Raw genomic sequence first — 27,604 nt, forward strand, 5'->3', positions numbered from 1 at the left:
GCTAGCCTGCCCGCGGGACCTGTCCTCTGGCCTGACTTTTTAAGTCCCTCCCTGCCTTCAAATTTCTAACAGAGTCCCTCCTTTCCCCCAGCCCGAGGTTTCTCACACTTGAGTGAATCAGAATCACCGCGAGGCTTTGTTCATTCATTTATTTTTTTTTTTTTTTTGTTCATTCATTTAATTGAACAATTAAGTCGATGATTTAATTATCGTTAAATCCCTCATTGCCCGCTCCACCCCACACTCCTGTTTCTGACTGGTGGGTTTAGGTTGGAGGCCATAGGCTATGTTTCTATTAAGTTCCCAGATGATGTTGATATATCTGGTCCCCTGACCCAGGCTTGAAAACCACTGCCCAGGATGGGACAACTGAATCCCTCCTTTTCCTCCATGATCCACCAAGTACCTTGTTCAGCCTCCCACAGAGCTGGGAACCCCTGACAGCTAAGGAAACAGGCAGGGGAGGAGGGGATCTGCACTTGGGCAAAGCCAGGAGGGTACCAGGAATCCCAGCTCCCAGCCCCCAAAGCTGTCTGGTAGCAGCAGCCATTTCTCTACCCTTTCCAGGGTAGAACTGGGATCCAGAATAGGGCAGAACCCTGAGGAGTAAAATCTGAGTGGAAACCAATGTTAATCAAGTCCACCTCCAAGAAAGGGAGAAAAAAGTTGTTTTCTTCAGGAGAGGAGAGTGCATGGAGGATTCCTATTCAACAGCCAGTAGTGCATTAATCAGTGCCACTGACACTTACTGCAAACCTGTTCATCAAGGAGCTACTCTATGCCAGATACCAGCTGCGTATTGGGGATAATGAGGGAAATAAAACTGGCGTCAATATCTTAGGGAGAATGCTTTCTAGTAGTCAGATTAACAATAAACTTAGGAAAGTAGTATGCTAGAAATAAATTATAAATCCTATGGGGGAAAAAAAAACAAGTAAGGTAAAGGAGTGCCATTTTGAGTACAATTGTAAACAAGATGGTCAAGGTCGGCCTTGTTGGGAAGGTGACATTTGAACCAAGAGTTAAGGGAGGCAACCATGTGATGGCAGAGAGGAGAATTTTCAGGTAAGGGGAACAGCTGGAGCAAAAGTCCTGAGGTAGGAGCATACCTAGCATACCCGAGGCCCCACGGAGAGATGAGTGTAACTGGGTGGGGTGGGGTGTGGAAAGAGTTGAGTAGGAGATTGAGGACAGAGAGGTAAGGGGCAGGCAGGAAGATGTTATAGGGTTGGGGTTGAGGGACCATTCATAGGGCTTGACTTTTACCCTAAGATGTCCCTCCATTTTTCTTTACTTTTTTGTCCTGTTCTGGCCTCTTCCATCTACAATACCAAGTCTAAGAATAGTGTTAATCTAGCTCACAGCTGGAGCTGGTTCTGAGAGACAGTTTCCAGTAGGTTAGTCAGGCCAACCATCTCAGATAGTTTATACAGGTTGTAATTACTTTTTCTAACCTGCAGGACAGACGGTGAGCTGTTTACATTTGCCTCAGCATCCTTCTTTCTCTTTCCCCATCATTCTCCATGTCTCCTCCAGGCTCTAGTTTCCCTGATGCCCCTGCTCCCTCACACACCCCAGGCTTCTACAGCAGCACTGTCTGATCAAAATATAATATCAGCTGCACATATAATTTAAAATTTTCTGGTGGCCACATTAAAACAAAAGTAGAAAGAAATAGGCAAAATTAGTTCTACTAATAGATTTGATTTAACCCATTATAGCCAAAATAGCATCTTGTCAACATGTAATCAATACAAAAATTAATAAGATATTTTACTGTATTTTTTCCTATACTGTCTTTGAAACCCAGAATGTATTTTACACTCATATCACACCTCAATTCAGCCTAACCTCATTTCAAGTACTCTAAAGCTTCATGTGGCTAGTGAATACATGGACCTCACCACCCTAGACTCAAACTCCTGATCTTCCTTCCCCTCCTCAACAGAATTAACTCTTCCTGTTTCCAGAATAAGCTGACACTTCCTTCAGGAAGCCTTCGCAGATTTCTTCACTTCCCTCACTGGCATGTAAGAAATAAACGAGTAAAACTGTATGAATATATGGTACTCAGAATAATCCCTGGCACAAAGTAAGTTTAATTGAGGTGTTAGCTATCATTACTATAGTATTTACTGCCATTGTAATAAACCAATTGTTGTATAACTCTTATACAACAATTATATATTAAGTTTCCTGCTTTCCTCTCCAGACTACACTGAAAACTCCATGAGAAGAAAATGGCTGCCTTTGTCATTGCTCCACTCTCGGGACCTTGTGTCTGGGAAAAGTAGATGAATATTCAATATAAATGTATTAAATGAATGAATAAGAAAGCATGCTTGGAGTTTAATTCTAACATTATAGTAGGTAATCATAATCCTGGAGGATATGATATCAGGTTCCATTTTTACAGAAATTCAGACAGATACTCTACTATAGATACTATAGACGTTCAGACAGATACTATAGAGAGATGAAATCTGGTCTCAAAAATGAAGGGAAAAAAAACAGGGTGGTGTGATGAAAGGATCCAGATTCTGAATTCAGACAGATTTGGGTCTGAAGTCCTGTTTCCTTACTCACTACTAGTATGACCTTGGAGAGCTTAGTTAATTTCCTGGTATCTCAGTTTCCCCATCTGTAAAATGGGGATATGAGTATTTCTTTACATTATATTATATTATGGGCTTCCCTGGCAGTTCAGATGGTAAAGAATCTGCCTGCAATGCAAGAGACCTGGGTTTGATTCCTGGCTCGGGAAGATCTCCTGAAGAAGGGAATGGCTACCCACTCCAGTATTCCTGCCTGCAGAATTCCATGGATAGAGGAACCTGGCAGGCTACAGTCCATGAAGTCACAAAGAGTCAGCCATGACTGAGTGACTAACACTTGCACTTTTCATTATATACCTACAAGCAAGGCTAGTTTGTAAGTGACAGGAACACAGGTCCTAATCTCAGCCCAGCTACCCTTGGGTATGCTGCTTTACCCTTTGTGTAACAAAATCTACTGTGTGTGTGTGTGTGTGTGTGTTTGTGTGCATGTTCTGTTAGTATTTAATGAGGTATACTATACATACAAAGTTTTGAGACACAGTAGATGCCACATTAGTATCTGTAGTTTTCCTTTCATTTCTATACAGCAGCGTGGGATCTTTCTATTCTCCTTCTTTTTCTTCCTCAAACGAGAAAAGTTCAAGCAGTTTACTTACTATTTCAGGGAAATTTCACCATCCTGCCTAGCAGATAGAGTGAAACAGGTTCAAGTTAAGAAAAGACCCTTTGGCAAAACTGTAAAACTTAACACTTTGGTCTCCCCGCCCTTTTGTCTCCTTCTTCAGCCTCCCTACTTCCAGAAAGTCTTTCTTTTGTACGCTTTTGGTTCCTGGCATTTTCTTCTCTCTCTGGCTCCCAGAGACAAAAGTAATTTCCACCCACACTGAATTTTGTTGCATGTTAAAGAGGAATTCCAGACACCTAGAAATGGTTGCCATTCATTGCTCAGGGTTCTCAAAGCTCTCTCTCTCTGGCTCCACTACAGTGCTTTCCCCATTACTTCCTAAATGTCTGTGAATGCATTTTCTCCCCACCAGACCCCTGAACAGTACATGCAGATACAGCCATGTCTCTTTGAATCTCAGCCCTTAGGAATCAATCAGACACATAGTAGGTGCCGGATGAACATATGCTAAATGCATATGTGCATGTATGATGTCTGAGTAACTGTTTCTTATTACTTCCCCTCCAAAATGCCTGAAAGACTGACAGATGTGTGTGGTGAGAGCTGTAATGGGAGGAGGTTGGCTGCCTTCTTAGAAATGAAACTGAACATGCTTTGAAGCTCAGCTCCACTGTCTGCTTCCCTTTGGTGTCCTCTGGGAATGACAGGGAGGAGGTTGGAGGTGGGGAGCCCAGGAGGCTGACAAGGTGCCCTCTTCAGCACTGAGTCAGCAACACCCAGCCCCGTGGACACAGGAAGATCCAGCTTTCAGGGGCTGAGTCACATAAATAACTGGAATAGTTGTTTAGATCATAATGAATTCTCAGAACCTTTCCAAGCAACCAGCAGCCACTTGCTCTCTCCCTACCCTAAGAGCTTTCTAGCTTTGTGACTTAGCAGAAAGGAGGAGCCAGGCCTGGGATTCTGGAGGAGAGAGGCCTCAGGGGAGCAGGGTGCAAGCCTTCTTGCCATTCCCATCAGCCGGCACTGCAGGTTGTTTCTGGACATTTTCATGTTTCCCAGAAGATGTAAAAAGAGACTGGCATTGCAGACAGCAATCCTGCACAGGCCACACAGCTGTTGTGTCAACTGGGCAAGGTGTGGTCCAGAGGTCCTGGCACCTCCCGGTGAGCAGGGTGTCAGAGGATACTAGATGCTCCGGGAGGCTGGACAGGTTATCCTCTGCTAAAATGTCCTTAGAGATCTGTGTTACCTTGGATGAAACAAGATACCTAATCTGCAGCCCTAGAAGTAACTGTATCGGGGAGGGGAGAGGATGGCAGCCCAGGCACTGTGGGACTGGTGCACAGGTCCATGGTGTGCATCTTCTCAGCTCCAAGTCCTGAGTCCAGCAGCTCCCAGAAATGCCTGCTCTGAGAGCCACACAAGCCCACAGGGAATGCCTTGTCAAAATATTGGCAGGGTTCAAAGCTATGCCTCAGTGTTTCCTTCCTGAGAGAATCCAAAAAGGATCTCAGGCTTCTAAGATTTTCCTCTATCTTCTTGGATCGTATGCACTGTCAAAATCCCACTTAGGCCAGTGAACTGTGTCTAATGCCGTATCACTCAAGTTTATGCCTGTGTTAAGGCAGCGTTTCCCAAACTTAAGCATATATCAGAAGCACCTGAAAGACTCATCAACAGATTTCTGGGCCCCACCCTCAAAGTTTCTGGCTTACTAGGTCTTGGATGGGCCTGGGAATACACATTTCCTAACAAGTTCCCTGGAGATGCTGATGCTGCTGGTCCAGGGATCACATTTTGGGAACCACTGCTCTAAGGCAAAGTTCTTAAATGTATTTTGGGGTCGAAAACCCATCTGAGAATTTCTGATAACCTATCTGATAAGTCTTGCCACCACTTCCCAGAAAAACAAGACACAAATGCTGAAAAATTTTGATTACAATTTCAGGGTTCATTAGACTTGCAGAAATTCATCCATGAACATCCAGGTTAAAAGAACTCCTGATTCAGGGTCCAAACCAGAATTAAGAAGTAAAATGCAGATTAATAAAGTACAGGAAGGTGGACTTTATGTCTAAAAGCAAAGGAGTTTCATAGTAAATTTGTTGAGTATTCGTTTTCTAAAACTAGAGAACCTGGTTTTAAACCAGGCTGTAACATTTGCCAGCTGTCCTTCAGTTTCCTCATCTGTGGATGGATAATTGAACCTATTTCATAGGGCTTTGTAGGGATTGAATGGGTTCATACATGCAAAATGTATAGAATAGAGAGCCTGGCACACAGTATACACGCAATAATTGTTCCCAATTATTTCAGCTCAATCAAGCCCTATTGATTTTCAACTTCCTGACATATTTCAAACCCTCTCTTCTCCAGCCCAACATCCATAACACTAATTTAGGTTCTAACCATGTCTTGTCTACCATGTTGCAGTATCCTTTCAACAGTATCCTCTCTATATTCTTGTTTTTCCTGCTTCTAAGTTAACTTCTACAAGATATTCTCCAAGACTCAGCAGGAGGCCTCTTTTCTCTGCCACTTTCCCTGAATCCCAAGTAGACCTGATTTCTCTCTTCTTTCTGATTATATAACATGTTTCCTCCAACACTTTAGTGTGTGTGTACATTCATGAGTCCATGGGGAACACTGCTAATTATTCTCCCAGTCTCAGTTCTCATCTTCCATAAAAAAAGGCCATTTTCCAGACTTCCTTATAGATAGGGTTCTGAATGCAAATTAAGTTCTGCCAATAGATGTACATGAATGAAATGCGAAAAGTAAAAGTGAAACAAAGGAACTTCTGCTCTTTTAGACATTTTCTGCTGGCAAGCACAGTTGCAGTGACATGAAGCTTTTCTGCATTGTATTCCAGTAATTCATCAACAGTTTTATGATTTTCAAAGTCAGCTTTAACAGCAGCAATAACAGCTTCCTGAAGCTGCCTTTCTGATTCCCTAGATAAAAATATGGGATTTGTTACAGATTCTAGGATCTAGAATTCATGATTGAATTTGAGTCCTCCAGATGGTCACCTTTCTGACAGAGCAGAGGTAGCAGGTCTCTCTGGAAGTTACCATGGAGCCTACAGTCCACTCCTCCAGCCCTTGCAATGATCTTATGAGCCTCTAATCCCCACATTGAAATCCTCTGTGCTTGAAATACCTAGAATGGCTTCTATTTCTTGAACACTGAATGATAGAGGTTGAGTGCTATTAGGCTAAGATCAAGTCTCATTCATCTTTGTATCCTTCATGTCCAAAATTGTCAAGAGAAGTTTCTGGAAAATGAACCCCTTAAAGAAGTGAGTGGAGCCACTAACCAGAGTTAAAGAGGGGCAAGTCATTTATCAGTATTCACCAAAAGAGCTTTGAAGTCAGAGTTGCTATCAGACCAACCAGTGAACAACACACTTTTGCTGTTGTTTAGTCCTTAGGTTGGGTCTGACTCTTTGAGACCCCATGGAGTGTTGCCTGCCAGGCTCCTCTGTCTGGAGTGGGTTGCCATTTCATTCTCCAGGGGATCTTCCCAACCCAGGGATTTAACCCATATTTCCTGAATGGCAGGTGGATTCTTTACTGTTGACCCACCAGGGAAGCCCAACATACTACCACCACCAAAATAACAAAAAGTAGGAATTGAATGAGTAGCTGGAACAGTAGTGCCAGTTTTGAAATAGAAAGATGCAGACCTTGCTCCTCACTGTGGGACCATTCTCTCCTCACAGAAGCATTTGGCTCCTCAAAAGCTCAGTGGAGAAGTTAGCAGAGAATGAAGGGGAAGAGATTGTGAGTAGTCTCAATAGCCTGGAAAACTGTGAACAACAGAGAAAAGAGTAAGTGCTGCTGGGATTTCTCTGGTGGTCCAGTAGTTAAGACTTCATCTTCCAATGTAGGGGGTGAGGGTTTAATCCCTGGTCAGGGAGCTAAGATCCCACATGCCTCACAGCCAAAAAACCAAAACAGAAAACAGAAGCAATATTATAACAAATCAATGAAGACTTTAAAAACGGTCCACATTAAAAAATGTATTAAAAAAAAAAAGAATGAGTATTGCTGGGCATAACCTCAAAAGTCAGAGGCACAACATGGCTAGAGACCAGAGGGTTTGGCTGTTTGACACATAGGCGCATGAAATGAGGGACATGTTGCAAAAATCTAAAATACTTACAATGGGAAATCCATGTGCTTTGGACATCAGACCTGCTCATCATCAAATCCCAGGTCCATTGCTAATCTCTGTATGCATGTGTGCCTGCTAAGTCGCTTCAGTCGTGTCTGACTCATTGCAACCCCATGGACTATAGCCCACCAGGCTCTTCTGTCCATGGGATTCTCCAGGCAAGAACACTGGAGTATGTTGCCATGCCCTTCTCCAGGGCATCTTCCCAACCCAGGGATCGACCCATGTCTCTTACATCTCCTGTATTGGCAAGCAGGTTCTTTACCACTCACTCCATGAGCCTCTGTCCCTTCACTCCTAAAACTGATGATTACAGCCCCTATCCCAGAGGATAAGGAGCCTAGCACAGGGAGCTCCAGACACAGAGCTCTCCCCAGGACCCCCACAGATCCTCAATCTCTGCACTTCCTTCAGATCCAGCCTGGTATTCTTTCTAGTGGTAACACTTTGCTCCATAAAAGAGCTGATTTAGTGTTTTGTTTTCTAATGATGGTGCTGGAAGGTAACGAACTGAGATTTGTGTGAGGGGCACCTTCTCAATCCATTCATTTTGTCTGAAAATGCTTAAGGCAGGAAGTAAGATTCCCGGAAGTTTTTTTAAGTGCAGAGAGGCTGGGAGGTAGGAGGGAGCTATTCCAGGAAGCCTGCTCCTGCCAGCTGGGGAGAGAGTGCACAACTTGGCCTTGCAGTCCCTGTGTAATCATGTTGTCCACGCTCATCAGTGGGGCTATTAGCATTTGAGTCTCAGCCAGTCTTCCTGCGGCATCCCGGAGGACATCCACCTCCTTCCATGTACCCTTTGTAATCTACTGCAGGTTTATTGTGATGAATTTCTCCGCCAAAAAGGCCAGAATGTTTCCACTTAGTGAGAGAGATGGCTACTTCAGATATCTCACCTGCCTTTTCACCAAGATATGTCCTATTGCCTTTGGTTTGAGAATAAGTGAAGTCCTTCAGAACAGGTCTGAGCCCTAACACACTGGGAGGGCTCTTTATCCCTTTAATAAATCTGTGATCTTCCATAAGGGTTTTCCAGGTGGAGTTAGTGGTAAAGAACCTGCCTGCCAATGCTGGAGACATAAGAGACACAGGTTTCGTTTAGATCGCTGGGTCAGGAAGATTCCCTAGAGGAGGGCATAGCAACCCACTCCAGTATTCTTGCCTGGAGAATCCCATGGACAGAGGAGACTGTGGGCTACAATCCATAGGGTCACACAGAGTCGGACTGAAGCAACTTAGCACACACAGCATGCACGATCTTCCATGAGTCCCTTGGCATCTTTTATGAGGCTGGTTGTTGGGTTTGTCGGCTGAAAACAATGCACAACCTAAATGTTGAGAATTCTGTTTTATATGGTGAACTAAACTGAAGACTTAAGCCCAGGACACATTATCTCAGATAGCTCTGAGAAAATGCTATCTGAAGATATTTTTCAGGAGAAGGGAGAAACTAGGATATATAGGAGTTTTTGCAAGAAAGACAAGGAAGTCAGGACATCAAAAGATTACTGTTAATTCAAGAAAACCAGGTATCTCAAGTTAAGGAACTTAGTGCTCCTCTACATAAGGGAAGATGTGAGCATCTGAGCTCACTGAAACCATTCCTTTGACACACACCACAGCTATCCAGGTGCAGTATCCTGTGCTTTCCTTTCCCATCCTGAGTCTCCTCGGGGTGCACCATTGTCGAGGGTGTAGCTGCAGGGGCTGAGGGCTCGGCAGTCCACTTGATCCCATCCTGAGTTCTCTCAGGGCTCACTGTCAGGCTGTAGTGGCTTGAGGGCTGCAACATCCTTGGTTAATTGACACAGCAGGCAATATATTTTGATTGACAGGTTCATCCAGGACTGGCAGGACTAAAGGAAGGAACCTCACAGAAATTGAACTGGTCTCCAGGGGTGAGGACACGTATACAGAACCACAGTAACATTAACCACAGGGGAGCTTGGACAAATGGCCCGGATACCTTTGGGAGAGTAGAAATCAGAATTAGGAAGAATTACTACCATTACTGGGCACCCATTGTGTTCACAGCATTGTGGCAGAGAATTCTGAAGCTCTTGCAGACTGGGCACGAAACAGTTAAGCTGTCAAGTTCTGAGTTTAGGCAGCAGGAATATTTGATATTACTGCACAGGAAGCTTATCCTAGAGTGAATAATTCCTGCACAGCAGGGGAGCCTTTTTGCAGGTTGAACCCTGTCTGGAAGCAGCTCTTTTCTTGTCAAAGAGCCAGGGGCAATAGCTATCATCCTGTTCATCAGTTCCTGCCCCTCCCCCCACCAAGAGAGCCATGCAGGCAGCTGAGGGCCCAGGGAGAGATACTCAGAGGTCCAGGTAGAGGTCCACTGAGCTACCACTTGTGCCTTGTACCTTGTGCACAATGGAAGAAAATTAACCTCCTTATTAGCTGTTGATGACCACTTGTATCTTTAAGCCCCTGAAGACTGAGAGAGTAGGAATGCTCTGTTGTTATTGTTTAGTCGCTAAGTGTCCAACCCTTTTGCAACCCCGTGGACTGTTGCCCACCAGGCTCATCTGACCATGGGATTTCCCAGGCAAGAATACTGGAGTGGGTTGCCATTTCCTTCTGCAGGGGATCTTCCCGACCCAGGAATTGAAGCCGTATCTCCTGCATTGGCAGGCCGATTACCCACGTGAAAGTGACTATTGCTTTGTCTACCTATGCAGGATATGGACAAGGAGGAACTCAAACAGGGATGAAAATAGTGTTAAAAACAGGATGACTAAGAAGAAGAGCCTCTAGATCAGAGGGCTTGTAGATCCCTGGTGAGAAACTAATACCACAGGATGTGTTAAGGTGTGATAATACCGGGGTGCGTTAGATATGTGTATATGAGAAACCTCTTTGACAAAGTAAGTATATTATATATACAGAAAGGAAGAAAATATTAAACAATGAAATAATAAGCAAGATGCCATTCTAGATATTATTCTACATTAATATCTGGTATTGAGAGTATTCTAATAATTCTTATAATTAAAATTCTTATGAGTAGTCTTCTTTTTAGGACTTGGCCTTAACAAGCGTTATTTCTCGTTGTTTTATGCCACTTGTTTAAAATGAGTGTTTCCTTCAATGAATATAGTAAAGTTGCAGGATATAAAATTAACACACAGAAATCTCTTGCATTCCTATACACTAACAATGAGAAAACAGAAAGAGAAATTAAGGAAACAATACCATTCACCGTTGCAACAAAAAGAATAAAATACTTAGGAGTACATCTACCTAAAGAAACAAAAGACCTATACATAGAAAACTATAAAACACTGATGAAAGAAATAAAAGAGGACACAAATAGATGGAGAAATATACCGTGTTCATGGATTGGAAGAAACAATATTGTGAAAATGAGTATACTACCCAAAGCAATCTATAGATTCAACACAATCCCTAGCAAGCTACCAACGGTATTCTTCACAGAACTAGAACAAATAATTTCACAATTTGTATGGAAATACAAAAAACCTCGAATAGCCAAAGCAATCTTGAGAAAGAAGAATGGAACTGGAGGAATCAACCTGCCTGACTTCAGGCTCTACTACAAAGCCACAGTCATCAAGACAGTATGGTACTGGCACAAAGACAGAAATATAGATCAATGGAACAAAACAGAAAGCCCAGAGATAAATCCACGTACCTATGGACACCTTATCTTTGACAAAGGAGGCAAGGATATACAATGGAAAAAAGACAACCTCTTTAACAAGTGGTGCTGGGAAAACTGGTCAACCACTTGTAAAAGAATGAAACTAGAACACTTTCTAACACCATACACAAAAATAAACTCAAAATGGATTAAAGATCTAAATGTAAGACCAGAAACTATAAAACTCCTAGAGAGAACATAGGCAAAACACTCTCCGACATAAATCACAGCAAGATCCTCTATGACCCACCTCCCAGAATATTGGAAATAAAAGCAAAAATAAACAAATGGGACCTAATGAAACTTAAAAGCTTTTGCACAACAAAGGAAACTAAGCAAGGTGAAAAGACAGGCTTCAGAATGGGAGAAAATAATAGCAAATGAAGCAACAGACAAAGGATTAATCTCAAAAATATACAAGCAACTCCTGAAGCTCAATTCCAGAAAAATAAATGACCCAATTCAAAAATGGGCCAAAGATCTAAACAGACATTTCTCCAAAGAAGACATACAGATGGCTAACAAACACATGAAAGATGCTCAACATCACTCATTATCAGAGGAATGCAAATCAAAACCTCAATGAGGTACCACTACATGCCAGTCAGAATGGCTGCTATCCAAAAGTCTACAAGCAATAAATGCTGGAGGGGGTGTGGAGAAAAGGGAACCCTCTTACACTGTTGGTGGGAACACAAACTAGTACAGCCACTATGAAGAACAGTGTGGAGATTCCTTAAAAAACTGGACATAGAACTACCATATGACCCAGCAATCCCCTCCTGGGCATACACACCTAGGAAACCAGATGTGAAACAGACATGTGTACCCCAATGTTCATCACAGCACTGTTTATAATTGCCAGGACCGGGAAGCAACCTAGAGGCCCATCAGCAGACGAATGGATAAGGAAGCTGTGGTACATATACACCATGGAATATTACTCAGCCATTAAAAAGAATTCATTTGAATCAGTTCTAATGAGATGGATGAAACTGGAGCCCATTATACAGAGTGAAGTAAGCCAGAAAGATAAAGACCAATACAGTATACTAACACATATATATGGAATTTAGAAAGATGGTAATGATAACCCTATATGCAAAACAGAAAAAGAGACACAGATGTACAGAACAGACTTTTAGACTCTGTGGGAGAAGGCGAGGGTGGGATGTTCAGAGAGAACAACATTGAAACAAGTATACTATCAAGGGTGAAACAGATCACCAGCCCAGGTTGGATGCATGAGACAAGTGCTCAGGGATGGTGCACTGGGAAGACCCAGAGGGATGGGATGGAGAGGGAGGCGGGAGGGGGGATCGGGATGGGGAACACATGTAAATCCATGGCTGATTCATGTCAATGTATGGCAAAAACCACTACAATATTGTAAAGTAATTAGCCTCTAACTAACAAAAATAAATGGAAAAAAATAAAAAAACAAAGCAACTATACTCCAATAAAAATTAATTTTAAAAGTGAATAAGTAAAAAATATTTTTCCTTAAAAAAACTAAATAAATAAAATGAGTGTTTCCTTTATTCCTCATAGAAACACTAGGAAATAGGTTCCCCAGATCCATTTTACAGACAAATGAACTAAGGTGCAGGGGCATGAACTGAATTGCCCAGAGCAACATAATTTATCAAGTAATAGAGCTAAAGTGCAAATCTAAATATATCAGGTTATTTCCAAACCTGTGCCCTATCTACTAAACCATGTTCATCAACTCCATCTGTGTTCTAATTGCTGGAATGTCCTCTTAGACAAAAAGGAAGCTAACTTCAGGGGGAAGAACTAGAACAAAAATTTTTTTAAAAAATCAAACAATCCAATAAAAATAAAAGGGAAAAAATATTTGCCAAAATAAGCCTTTTAACAAAGAGATGTACATGGCAAATAAGCACATGCTTAATATCATAAGTCATTAGTGGAACATCAGTTAAAGCCAAAATGAAATACCTCTACTTGATAGCTAGAATGGCTAAAATTAAAAAGACTGATCATATCAAGTGCTGGTGAGGATACAAGCAACTGGAACTCTCAAGCATTGCTGGTGAGAAGGTAAAATAGTACACCCAGTTTGGAAAACTCTGAGACAGTGTCTTAAAAAGTTAAACATACACCTTCCATACAATCCAGCCATTACACTCCTAGATATTTATTTAAATAAAAGTATATGTCCACACAGAGACTTGTACATGAATATTCATAGCAGTTATATCTGTGCTGCTGTGCATACTGTTATACACAGCAGCATCCACACAATGAAACAAAAGAAATAAAAAAGAACAAGGTATTGATATACTCTAAGTCATGGATCTCAAAATAGTTATGCTGAGTGAATGAAGGAAGACAGAAAAATAATACATGTATATGATTCCAATTCTAGAAAATGCAACAGATCTATAATGACAGGAACCAGATCAGTGGTAACCAAGGGATGGGGGAGTGCAGGAGAAGAGCTAGACTACAAAGAGACATGAGGAAGACTGGGAGAGGGAGTGATGGATATGCTCCTTATTTGAACTGTAGTGACTTTTTTTATGAGTGTAAACATATGTCAGAACTCATCAATTTTTACCGGTTATTGCATGTCAACTGCATCTCAAAAAATCAGCAGAGATAGGCTGCCAAGAAGATACAGCAGTAAGAGATAGAAGAAAGTAAAAGCAAATATGAGCAAGAGAAGTAACCTAAAATAAATGCAACATAATAGTTAAGAACCCAAGCCATAGATTCAATTATCAGCTTAACTTTAAGCAAGGTAGTTAATTACTTCTGTAAAATGCAGATGATATTAGTATCTCCTCAAAGGGGAGTTGGGACAATTAAATGAGTTATGCACATAAAGACCTAGATCAGTGCCTGGTACCTAATAATGATTCAATGAGCATTAGCTATTATTATTGCAGAAATCATTGTTTTTCATCTGACATCAACCCTTTTTCCATTGGAAAAATCTTGAAGTCCCATCCAGTTGATAAATCCAGAAGAGAAACCTGGGGCCAGTTTTTTCCAAGCTCAAGTTTTCTGATGAGTATCAACTCCCCCTCTTGAGCATGGCTTACTGTGGCTCCTTGAGATTTTTCAAGTCAAGGGCTAAATAATGTACTTAACAGCCCAATACACTCATTCTACAAGCACTGGGGAAATCCAGGATAACAAAACTCCCTATTGAGGGTGAGAGGAAGCAACAAGATACTGAGTCACTTGGGTAGAGCATCACCTGGATTCTGTTGCACTACTCACTCTCGTGGGTCTCTGTTTGTTCCTTGACCAGTTATTCTAGCTGCCCTGGGTTCTATCTACCAAGAGGGCTTTCTTTGGCCAGTGTTGCTGCTGCTGCTAAGTCACTTCAGTCGTGTCCGACTCTGTGCGACCCCAGAGATGACAGCCCATCAGGCTCCCCCATCCCTGGGATTCTCCAGGCAAGAACACTGGAGTGGGTTGCCATTTCCTTCTCCAATACATGAAAGTGAAAAGTGAAAGTGAAGTCGCTCAGTCGTGTCTGACTCTTAGCAACCCCATGGACTGTAGCCTACCAGGCTCCTCGGTCCATGGGATTTCCCAGGCAAGAGTACTGGAGTGGGTCGCTATTGCCTTCTCCATTGTTAGTCAGTACCAAAACTGATAGGAGAATTGAGGAGGGTTCCATCATAAGGGACTGTACAGTTTTGGTAGTTCATTTCTGTTTGAGTCATGAATATGACCCAGTGTTGCTCTCACAGTTCAATAAGCACAGGTCTCTCTTTCCTAGGCTTCAGTCTTTCATACAGCACAACTTTTTAAAGTATTTTCTTTAGCCACGCTTATTGATTTCATTGGGTTAGAGGAGGGAGGAGGCATGAGAGACCCAGTTTGCTGGTACTCAATACCAGAAATCTTGCCCAAATTTTATTTTTAATTTGGACCTCATATTTGTACCATAAGTTTCTTAATATCAATACTGGGGACTCTGCACATCTCCTCAGACCTTAGCTTATGGGCCTCTGCCTCAAAGTTTTAAGAGTAATAGGCTGGAGTAATGAGGAAAGGCTCAGTTTTTTCTGCCAGGTAGCTTCTGTCTCAACTTTGCTACCATCCAAATGTGTATTTCCAACGTTCCCAGGCAGGGATGCACAGGAGAGTTGCTCAGAAAGAATGTGATCACTAGGATCCCCAGATTCTGCTGCACCAACTTTAAGACCGGATTCTTAAGGCACTTGTTTATCTGATTCAACAGATTCAAATTCCTCACTACAGGTAGAAAGAAATTAATTCTTTTAACAGGACTGTAAATCTGTCCAGCTATTCTCTATCGGCTATTAGGCCAAAATCAACAAGTTACTTGAAAAAGCACAGGTGGCAGTATTTTGACATTTTTCTACCAGGTTCCTAAAAGTTCCCATTTTGTGGGCAATGCTCTGAATTCTAGCAGACAACTGATAATTTTTTTTTAACCTCAGATTAAGCAATAGTTTATTAGATATAATACAATAAGCATGAATGACAAGGGAAGAACATAAATTAGACTTCATCAAAATTTAAAACTTTTATGTGAAAAGTATAAAGACAACCCATAGAATGGGAGAGAATATTTGCAAATTTTGTATCTAAGGAATTGTATTCAGTATATATAAAGAACACTTACTGTTGTTCTTTACATACAACTTACAACACTTATTGTATGTTCACAGATAATCTTTTAACCAAACAGATTTTCTACCCTCTAACAAGGATCGCTAATTTATCCACCCTGTGTGGCAGAGTCCTCGCAAAGCCCTAATCTATCCCAATTTAGCCAGTTTTATATTAGAGGATCTGCCAGTTGTGACATTCCTGTATTAGTCAGGACACTTTTGGTTCAAAGTGAGACAAACCCATCTCAAATGAGCCTGGACAAAGGGATAACTTATTGAAAAGATGTGAAACATCCCATAATTGAAGGGGAAAGGATCAGACTTCTGAGGGCAGTGACTTAGCCAGCTTTGGTCACTGCTCTAGGCCCAATACCTGGAGTAGAACTTGTTGAATGTTAAATGAATAAAGGACCAAACTTCAGTAAGGCCAGGGTTCTCACTTGGCCTTGTTAATAACTAACACCAGCACTCCACGCCTCAGGAAGAGAGAGGAGATGGGACAACTTTGGGTGTCCCCCAGTCCATCTACTGTCAGAACTTCCCTGCTCCATCATCTACATGGTGTCCAGGGACCAGCCCTAGGGAGTCAGAGTCATACTCCATGATCCTTCCTCCTGGTCAGAGTTGCTTATCGCAGCATTGGCCACAAGATTGGAGTGTGGTCAATGATATCTGCTCTGCAAAAAACTTTAACCGGGACCAAGATTCAGTCTCTTTTTTGATGGTTGAATTGGTTACAGCTAAATGTAGATACCAATGGAGGCTGTTATTCAGAGTGAGAGAGAGAAGGTTGGGGGGAGAAAAGGAAGAGGAGGAGGAAGGAGATGGAGAAAGGAGCAGAGAGCGGGAGGGGAGGAAGAGGGAAGAAGGGGGAGGGGGAGGAGAAGAAGAAGAGGGAGAAGGCAGTGGAAGGATGAGAGGGGATGTCTGGGGAAAGAAGAGAAGGAGGAAGAGAAAAGAAAAGAGCAGATACTCTTAGAAACAGAGTGCCAAATGCTTTTGAGATCCTATTTACATTCCACTGCCAGGCTCAGCTGAATCCCTGTACTTGGGTTCCAAGAGATGCCTCTTATTCTTATTAGCGATTTCCTCACATTCATAGAAGCTGGCTCAAATTCTTTTCTGACACTTTCAACCAACAGATACCTCCCACCAATGAAAATATGAACAGTGAGGATTCGGAAGTATACAGATTTGCCTATTTGTGAAAGAACAGACAGTAAGTGCCATGGTCTTTACTATTCTCTCACTCCTAAAAAAAAAAAAAAATATATATATATATATATATATATCTGCAGATAACAAAACAATACTAATAAAAGCTTAAGAAATAAATGCATTTTGTTATTAAACTTAGCTAGGAGGGGGGAAGCAGGCAATAGACAGATTTGTTGCAAGCCCCAACAGTGTCCCCAGGCACCCAGCCACGCTCAACTTATTAGTTTTCTATCTTTGTGGGTTTGGTCATAGGCTACCACAGAGTTGGGCATCTTGACCAAAATCCAGTAGCAATGGGAGGAGACTTTGGGGGAGAACAGATCCATGTATATGTATGGCTGAGTCACTCTGCTGTCCACCTGAAACTTTACAACATTGTTAATCAGCTATACTACAATATAAAATAAAAAGTTTAAAAAAAAATCCAGTGGCAAACCCAAAGGGACTATGCTTGCCCCACTGTGTACAGGTCTGATATCATGTTCCTGGCATACTACCAGCCTTCTTCAGGGTCCATAGTATAAGCAGGTGTGATATTAAGAGAAGAGTCCCTGGTAAGGTGAAACTCTGGCACTGAAATCTGGGTTCTGTTTTTTTTTTTCTTCTCACTGTTTTACTTGGAAGAGTCACCGAAGCTTTCTATATTTCATATAGTTCCTCATATGTTTAAAAAAATAAAATAGTTATCCTTTGTGATTATGAAAAAGTAAATGAGATAATATATACAAATATGCTTAGTTTAATACCTTGGAATCTACAACTTTCTTAAAGAATGAGACTTCCCTTCCTTTTTCATTCAGGCCTCCCAGTTCTGCTAGGGAAGGAAGTACAAGAGCTGGCTCAGAAAAAAGATGGATTTCAGAGTCAAATTTTTATTTCAAGTCCTGGTTCTGTCATTTATTAGTTATTTGGATTTGACAAATCACTTTATCTTGCTCACTGGCAAATATTTACTGGGCACTTACTAGGTGACAAGCACTGTTCTGTCTGTTGAGGATACAAGAATGAACAAGAAAGACATACTCCCTGCTCTTTAAAGCCTATATTCTAGTTTGCTCATTTATTAAGATGAATAATATATTACATCTACTATTGCTGTATGAGCTAAACAGAAGAGCTTGTGCAGAATACCTGTGAATAGCAGATGCTCAGTATCTGAAAATTATCTTCCCTCCTTCCCTTTCTCAGTCACTACTGGATGCTGGAAAAAGTACTGGCTTGGATGTTAGAACCCTGGCGTTCTAACCCTACCCCTGCTGTTCACTAGTTAGCTGTGTGATATTAGGCAAAGACCTTAATCTTTCTGGGTCTCAATTTCCTCTTCTGTAAAATAAGAGTGTTGTTTGAAATAATTCATAAGACTTTCTTTGGTGAGATTCTGTATGTCTCAAACGCAGTCATTCTTCTTGACATATTATGGCAGAATGGGTATATCAAACTGCATGACAATTTAAGTCAAATTTATAACATTCATTAAGAACCTCCTAGGTCTAAGCATTGTGCTACATCCCTGTTTTTTATTTTAATCCCATGATGACAACTGTATAAGGCAGGTATTATAATCTTCATTCTGTATGAGGAAATGGAGCTCAGAGAAGCGAATTTGGTCAAAGTCACCCCGCTAGTCAGAAGCAAAAGTGGCATTGATACCCACACCTGTCTGACTCTGAAGGCTTTAGCTTTGTCCTTCACTGCTACTGTATGGTTATTCTGAACTTGTTATAAAACCAACTGAACAGAGTTAAGGACTCCATAAATGAACCAGGACGTCACACCAGGAAGAATGCCCCACTCATGGTTCATCCAGGAGAATACACAGAGATAAGTGTGGGTCTTCCTGCATCCCAGGTGTTATTCCTGGTTTCTCTCTAAAACTGCCTCTCTGCCTCCATCTTTGTGGATGGGTCCATGTAATGAATGAGAAAGCAAACATTATTGTTCAGGAATTATGTTTTTCAAATTGTACATCTGCTGCTTATTTGGCTGGGAGTTTGGCAAGTGTTTCAGTCTGTTGTAGTGGTCAGACCTAGAGGAAGTGATTAGGTAGTCACGGCAACCAGCATCCCAAGAACACTGTGGTGATGCCAAGGAGGGAGCACTGAATGGAGAGTCTAGTTGTCCACTCCGCCATGAATGCTCTGGCCTTGGGTTCCGTAGCAGGGCCTCTGGAACTTTAGCTCTTAAAATCTCTCCATTGGGATAATTTCATATTTAATTTCATACTGAAAGAGATAGGTCCTGAGATCCAAAGAGCACCTAGAGAGGAGGTATAAAAATCCTATGAAGCTGAGAAAGACTAAAGAGGGGTGCAAAAATGCACATGTGAAATATCCACTCTTGTCCCAGGAACAGTGCTGTATGCAATGTATGCAGTACCTTAGGCCTCAGTTCACCCTGATGATATCCTTTGTACAGAGGAAGAAACCGAGACTTGGAGAAGTGATGTGACTTGTCTAAGGTCACACAGCGAGGCAGTAAAGGAATGAGAACTTGAAACCTTGGCAAGTTGATCCTAAAGCTTTTTTATAACACCTACACTTGGCTGCCATCAGTACCTTTGCTAACATAGCTTCTGTTAGAGGTAGAATGGGGGCTGAGAAGAAATTCAGATCGTATCAGTCCTGAAGGCCCCGTCATTGGTTCCTCTACATAGTTCAACTTGGTGGGATTTTGCTCTCTGGCCTAGACCTAAACCTTTCCAGCATCGGCTGAAGGTCTTATCCTCACCCCAGTTTTTTTTAATCCAGGTTCTCCCCAATGTATTGATATTTCTGTTGTGCCCTAGGCAGGATATTGAAGTTGAGTCTGAACTCAATTCTCTCTCTTTCTTTGCCTCATTGGAAAAAAAACACGACAGAGTATGCAACATGTTCTCCAATCCCTGGATCATAGATCTTCCCTCTGACTCAGAAGTTAAATTGCTTATTGTCTTATAGGTATTTGAAAATTCCTGTTTCCCAGAAACAGGTTAAGAAAAATCACACTCTTCCATGAGTTTTCTTCCCCTTCCCACCTTCCTATAATTGTTTTACAATCACATGAGACTATTCTATACCTTTGACATGGTGAGGGCAGGTTACCTGGTGGGCTCCAGGAACAGAAGAAAACTCTGACATTCCCTAAAATGGAATCAGAGGACCTGCCTTTGAGCCCCCTTGCTGCCACCAATTAGCCTGTAACCTTGAGGAAGTCAGTGAACATTTTTGCATCAGCCAAATAAGAGGTCAGACGAAGCCCTCCTGAAGGTGTCATTCCATGCTAAGATTTGGTAATTCAAACCATCCTTCTAGTAAATAAAATTTCAGTGCCCATTTGAAATTTAAGATGGTTCAATCTGCTCCTTACTTCAGAATGGACAGGGTTACCTCTCAGATTGATACAAATTCAATGTCCTCACCTTGAGCTATTGATTTTTCTACCTCACATTCTCCCTGAGTTCTGAGGCTGTGAACTATGAGTCTTTAGAGAGCTCTCTGTCTCCTGATCTGATGGGTAGAATGCTGGATAAAGGGCAAATAGAAATGGTGGCAGTGCCAGTGAAGAAAATAAACAAGTTAAATGATACTGTTAGAGAACTGAAGACAAGGGTTGCCTGGGTCAGCCTGCCCTCACTATTACTATATTTCACTATTTTGGGCCACAATGGGTGATGGTATAATAGGAAGGGCACAGTCTTTGGATCTGGTTCTGTCACTTAAATAGCTGTATGACCTTCGGCAAGTCGTGCAACCCTTCTAAGCATCAGTGTCTTTTCTGTTAAATGTGGATAATGGTACCTTGACCGTTGTTGTAAGGATTAGTGATAAGACAGATAAAATGGTGGGGCACTGAAGTTTGGAGATACACACTGACATATTTACAGAGGAACTGACATGTCTGCAATTTGCTTCAAAATAACAGGAGATGATGGTCAATTGATTTTCAAAAAGGGAACCAAGACAATTCAACAGTCTTTTGAATATTGTTTTCAACAAATGGTGCTGTAACACCTGGATATCCACTTGAAAAAGAATGAAGTGAGGCAGTATCTCATACCATGTATAAAAATTAACTTGAAATGAATCAAACACCTAAATATAATGACTAAAGCTATAAAACTCTTAAAAGAAAGCATAGATGTACATCTTCATGATCTTGAATTAAGCAACTGTTTCTTAGATTTAACACCATAAATACAAGCAACAAAAGAAAAACAATAGGTAACTTGGACTCCACCAGAATCAAAAACTTTGGTGCTTTGAAGGATACTATACAGAAAAAGATGACCCACAGAATAGCAGAAAATATTAATATTTTAAAATTATTTGATAAGACACTTATATCTTGAATATATGAAGAACGTTTACATCTTAATAATAAAAAGATGAATAACTCAATTAAAAATGGCCAAATGATCTGAATAGGTACTTCTCTAAGTAGTGTCCCTTCATCCATTGGGAATATGTTCCAAGACCCACATTGGAGGCCTGAAATTGCAGATTGTACTGAAACCTACATACTATGTTTTTCCTTAGAAATGTATAGCTACGAAAAAGTTTAATTTTTAAATTAGGCATGGTAAGAAATTAAACAATAACTAATAATAAAATAGAATTAAAACAACATACTGTAATAAAAGTTATGTGCATGTGGATTCCCTCTTTCTGTCCGACTCTCTTTCAAAATTATAGTACCATGCCCTTCTTCTTGTGATGATGTGAGATGATAAAATGCCTACATGATGAGATGAAGTGAGGTGAATGACATAGGCATCGTGACGTCATGCTAGGCTAATGTTGGCCTTTTAATGATACATCAGAAGGAGGATAAGCAGCTTCAGGTGTTCCTGTATCATTGAGCCATGATGATGTTGATGCTTGGGTGTCAGAAACAGATGATATGGAAGGTTGGAGATCCTGGGTAGGCAGGAACAAGACTGCGTGAGATTTCATCCTGTTACTCAGAACAGTTCACAATTTAAAATTTATGAATTATTTATTCCTGGAATTTTCCATTTAATATTTTCAGATCATGGTTGACTGTGGGTAACAGAAACCACAGAAAGTGAAATTGAGGATAAGAAGGGAATACTGTACAAATGACCATTGTGTACATGAAAATGCTCAACATCCCTAGCAATCAAGGAAATACTAAAAAAACAAAGATGCAGAATTATTATTAGGGCAGTCAAAATACTCTGAATGCTATTATAATGATTAATATATATAATTATATATTTGTTCAAACTCATAGAATATACAACACCAAACACGAATCCTATTGTAAACTGGAATTTGGGTGATTATTATGGATCAATATTGATTCTTCAATTGTAACAAATGTACCATTATGGTGGAAGAAGTTAATAGGGAATGCTAAGCATATGTGGGGTGGGGGTGGGGGTGGGGCGGTGGTTCCCAGTTGGTTCAGTGGTAGAGAATATGCCTGCCAATACAAGAGATGTGGGTTTGATCTCTGGGTCAGGAAGACCCCCTGGAGGAGGAAATGGCAACCTGCTCTAGTATTCTTGCCTAGATAATCCAATGGACAGAGGATGGGCTAGAGTCCATGGGGTGGCAAAGAATCAGACACAACTGAGCATGCATGCACTCAATTTTGAGAAACTAAAACTGCTCTAAAAATAAAGTCTTTAAAAATTTTAATTTAAAACTAACAACTTTAAATAAAAATAACAAAAAGTGTGAGGAAGATGTGGAAAAATTAGAATTCTTATACACTGTTGGTAGGTAGGTAAAATGGTATAGCCACTGTGGAAACCAGTCTGGTAGTTTCTTTAAAGGTTAAATATAAAGTTACTCTATGACACATAATTATCTCTGCCAGAATACTGGAGTGGGTAACCTATCCCTTCTCCAGCGGATCTTCCCAAACCAGGAATCGAACTGGAGTCTACTACATTGTAGCCAGATTCTTCACCAACTGAGCTATCAGGGAAGCCCCATAAAGTTACTCTATGACCCAGAAATGTCTCTCTTAAGTATATACTCAAGAGAAATGAAAATATATGTCCACTTGTACATGAATGTTCTTGTACACAAATGTTCTTATTAAATTATTCATAACAGCCAAAAATGGGAGCTCAATGTCCATCAATTGCTGGATGAATGTGTAAGATGTAGCCTATCCATAGAATGGGGTATTATGTGGCAGAATAAAGAAATGAAGTGCTAATAGATTCTATAACATAGGTGAACCTTGAAAACATGATGCTAAGTGAAAGAAGATATTCACAGAAGACTATATACTGTATGATTCCATTTATATAAAATGTCCATCATAGGAAAATCTATAGTGACAGAAAGTAGATTAGTGGTTACTTAGGGCTGGAGGAAGAGGGATGTAGGAACAGGGAGTGACAGCTAGAGAGTGGAATTTCTTTTTGGGGTGATGAAATGTTCTGAAATTGACTGTGGTGATGGTTGCACAACTCTATGAATATACTACGAACTATTGCATTACACACTTTAAATATGTGCATTGTATGGTATGTTAATTGTATCTCAGTGATGAAGCACAAGCTGGAATCAAGATTGCCAGGAGAAATATCAGTAACCTCAGATACGCAGATGACACCACCCTTATGGCAGAAAGCAAAGAAGAACTAAAGAGCCTCTTGATGAAAGTGAAAAGGTTGGGTTAAAACTCAACATTCAGAAAACTAAGATCATGGCATCTGGTCCCATTACTTCATGGCATATAGATGGGGAAACAATGGAAACAATGACAGACTATTTTGGGGGGGGTCTCCAAAATCACTGCAGATGGTGACTGTAGCCATGAAATTTAAAGACGCTTGCTCCTTGGAAGAAAAGTTATGACCAACCTAGACAGTTTATTAAAAAGCAGAGACATTACTTTACCAACAAAGGTCTGTCTAGTCAAAGCTATGGTTTTTCCAGTAGTCATGTATGGATGTGAGAGTTGGACTATAAAGAAGGTTGAGTGCCAAAGAATTGATGCTTTTGAACTGTGGTGTTGGAGAAGACTCTTGAGAGTCCTTTGGACTGCAAGGAGATCAAACCAGTCCATCCTAAAGGAAATCAGTCCTGAATATTCATTGGAAGGATTGATGCTGAAGCTGAAACTCCACCTGATGAGAGGAGCTGACTCATTGGAAAAGACCCTGATGCCGCGAAAGATTGAAGGTGGGAGGAGAAGGGGACAACAGAGGATGAGATGGTTGGATGGCATCACCGACTAAATGGACATGAGTTTGAGTAAACTCCGGGAGTTGGTGATGTACAGGGAGGTCTGGCGTGCTGTAGTCCATGGGGTTGCAAAGAGTCGGACACGACTGAGCTGAACTGAACTGAACTGAAATGAACATTGTTATTCAAAAAATAAAACCTACGTTGATGTTGATGGTGGAGAGTAAGTGAGAGACTAGAAGAAACAAGATTGATTGGCTATGATTTGATCATGTAGAAGCTGGTTAATAAGTACCTTCAGGTTCATTATACTATTTTCCCTACTTCTATATATGTTTGAAATTTTCTATAATAAAAATAAGTTTAAAAAAATAAAACAGCAAGACATAATAGGCTGGCAGTAAACTCAACTATTACTATTACATTATAGAGCCAAAACTGAATTTGAGAATTTAGCACATACCCCTAAATAACCCATTATTAATACATCTGACAGTTTTCCTTTAACTTGCCTACATTCCTTTTGTAGGAAATAGCAATTTTCAACATGGCCGCAGATGGGCAGAACAACTGGTCACACACACAAGGATGGTGTGTAACCTCTGACTTGTCCCCTTCTTTATCTCCTTATGGCCAGTCACCCACTCTTGCCAATTTCCTTCCAAATGACCCATCTTCAGCCATCCTTCTTACCCATGCCACCTACCTAGACCGAGTCCTTGGCCAATTCTACCAAGGCTGCAGCAATAGCTGAGCTTCTCTCACAGCCTCTCATCAATCCCTCCCCTGAGTCTAGTGCTCATCTCTGCTACACATCATCAGTGCACTCTTTCCATGCATGTCCTTACATATTCCTCTCCCCTACTCAAAGATTAACAGGTTCTACAGGGCTTATAGCATAAACTCTTAATTTTTCTATCTGGATTCCTATCATCTGATGCCATCCTGTGAATCCAAACTTATTTCTGTTTCAAAATGTGTCCCTATTGCTTTGACTTAGCACTTTCATCCACTGTGTTCATTCAGGCATCCACATGCTTCAAATGAGGCAAATCTAAAATAGTTTTTATCCAATCATGTTATTTCATTTTTTTTTCCCAGTGATTAGCTCAGTAATGTGGGTGTGATGAAATTCAGTACAGTAACACATGAGAGGAGGTCTTTGGGGGAAAAGTATACCTTGGGGGAAAGAAGTATTGCTCTTAAAAAAGACACGGAAGAAGAGACATGCCCTTTCTTCAACGATGTCTGGAATTGCTGCAGTCTTCTTGTGACCATGAAGAGAAAGTCAGGAGAATGGGAGATACTGTTGAGCTGGAGCCATAAAGCCACTGAACTGCTGAACTAAATAAAATCTGGAACTCAGCTACTTCTGCACATCTTATTACATGAAATAATAGATGTTCTTACAGTGCAAGGCAATTTTATTTCAAATCCTAAATCTTTGTGAACCATCTCAATACAGAGTCTCTCAGACTCTGCTTTAGGAGACAGCTAGACTCTATCTTCAAACTTCTTCTTGTGACTTATTAGCTCTGGGAATTTGGCAAGTTACTCACTTTTTCTAGTCCAGTCCTTCTCAAATGTTAGTCTGCATCAGAATCACCAAGGGGCTTGTTAAAGCACAGATTCCTGAACACCACCCCACAGGGATTTGGTTTTAGGAGGTTTGTGATAGAGCTGAAGAATTTACATTTCTAACAAGTTCTCTAGTAATCTGTTGTAGCTCCAAGGACCACACTTTGAGTAACAGTGCCCTAGTCCTAAGTTTCTTTGTCCACAAAACAGACATAAGAGCAATCCCTAGTAAGTTTTATGAGGATTAAACCTGATAATACAGACACACTGCTTGGCCTAGTGCCTGACACAGAAGTAGAGCTCAGAGACAAGAGCTATTAATGTCAACTTGGGAAAATGTTAATCCTGCAGCTGAAGGCTCAGTTTGTGTGAATTCCAGGTTCAGATTCATTTCTCTGGAGTTCTGGGGCCTTGCCTAGCAAGCATTCCCAGACAAAAGAGCCAAAAGAAACCTGTTGACTGCTGATATTAACTAGGTGGCGTGGGAGCATGACATGAGTGATTTGCTGGGATGACTGGAAATCATCTGAAATACAGCCTGGTTGAGAAGTAGCTGGGAGGAAAAATGGCCTTCACTTATCAGCTTCCCATTAAAATGGTTTGTAGTGTGTCCCAGCTTTATCCAAATGATTAAAGAGGTGAGACCTTGAAGAGGGGTAGGGGAGGGAACCAGACTTGTCGGCTGGCTTCAAAGAGGGAAGGCAATAAAAGATTAGTTATTAAATAAATGAAACTCAGGAAATGATCCAATGTCCTGGGAGTGTTCAATCACAGAAGACGAGAAGCTTCTAACCTTGTAGAGTCAAACAAAATTTAGAGAAACAGGTTACCTCAGGCATGCCATTCTCTTGCAGTTTCTCAGGGTAAGGAAAAATTAAGAAGACTGAGAAATCTGGATTTCAAAAAAACTTCCATGGATTCAGGTCCTAAAATTTTCAACAGATCTTACGTTTTCTTTAATTCCAAAAAATAAAGGAAGGTTTCTATTGCTGTTGTTGTTGGTATATAGCAGAAACACAGCCATTTATTGAGTCCTTCCTAGGTGCCAAAACCATGCTAACAATTGCCTGCATTATTTCATTTAATCCCTTTAACAACTATAGGATGTAGGTTCTATTTATGTCTTTTAGAGGTGAGTAAACAGGTTCAGAAAAATGAGTGATTTCAGCCATATGTTCAGTAGGAGTGACTTTAACCTCGACCCAAATGGTATTTTAACTTTTCAAATAACATGTAACTATTTAATCATTGTTCTCCCCAGAATGTTAGATAGATTTTAATATTCTTGTGTTTTCAGATAGGGACCTGGAAATGTAGAGGATTTACATGATGTGCCCAAATTTCATCATGAGCTGGAACTCAAGAGCGCTCTCTCTACTGTATTACAGTGCCAACTCTGAATTGCTTTATAGAGGTAATTTGTATGACATACTTATATATAATTCCTTTCGCGTTAATAAATGAGACAAAAGATCTTCCAAAATATCTTCTCACACTTGTTATTTAGAAACAGTGTTTACCTTCATCTTGATTTTCCTTCTCTCTTATTTCCATATCCTCCCATTTCCAGAGTAGGAATCACCTCTCCAAACATCTCATATTCTGGCAATTGCTTTGATTTCCATGTATCTATGAGCCCTAGAGAGACAGAACGACTAAGTCAGAAATCATTCTTCTGTTTGTCCCTATTTCCTTTTAATTAGTCTTCACCACCTACAACTTGCAAAAGGTCAGATATTATTATTTGCATATTAGAGATGAGGAAATTGAGTCAACAGAAAGGTCAAAAATGTTTCCTAAAACAACCACACGGCTTTCGTCAGTGTTCTTTCTGATTTTAAAGTACTCTTTGTAAGGCTTTACTTTGAGTTGGCCAGAGATCTGATTTTGAGAAGAGTTCAAAATCTGCCCACAATCAGGTTAAGATCAGACTGATCTTAAGCAAGTTTCTTTATCTTCTCTGGTATCTGTTTCCTCTTTTGTAAAATGGAATTTCTATA

At 40.8% G+C, this 27,604-nt stretch overlaps 1 long non-coding RNA gene across 1 annotated transcript in view; it reads right to left on the reverse strand.

Annotated features, from left to right (window-relative positions):
* LOC122436908 overlaps positions 1-27,604 on the reverse strand; it is a 273,990-nt gene that overhangs the window by 126,237 nt on the left and 120,149 nt on the right. Inside the window, exon 6 of the long non-coding RNA XR_006268152.1 lies at positions 27,125-27,242. This is a non-coding gene — a long non-coding RNA (uncharacterized LOC122436908). The remainder of the gene's footprint in view (positions 1-27,124; positions 27,243-27,604) is intronic.

The sequence above is a fragment of the Cervus canadensis genome, chromosome 2 (genome assembly GCF_019320065.1).
Source record: "Cervus canadensis isolate Bull #8, Minnesota chromosome 2, ASM1932006v1, whole genome shotgun sequence".
In the NCBI taxonomy this organism is placed as follows: Eukaryota; Metazoa; Chordata; class Mammalia; order Artiodactyla; family Cervidae; genus Cervus; species Cervus canadensis.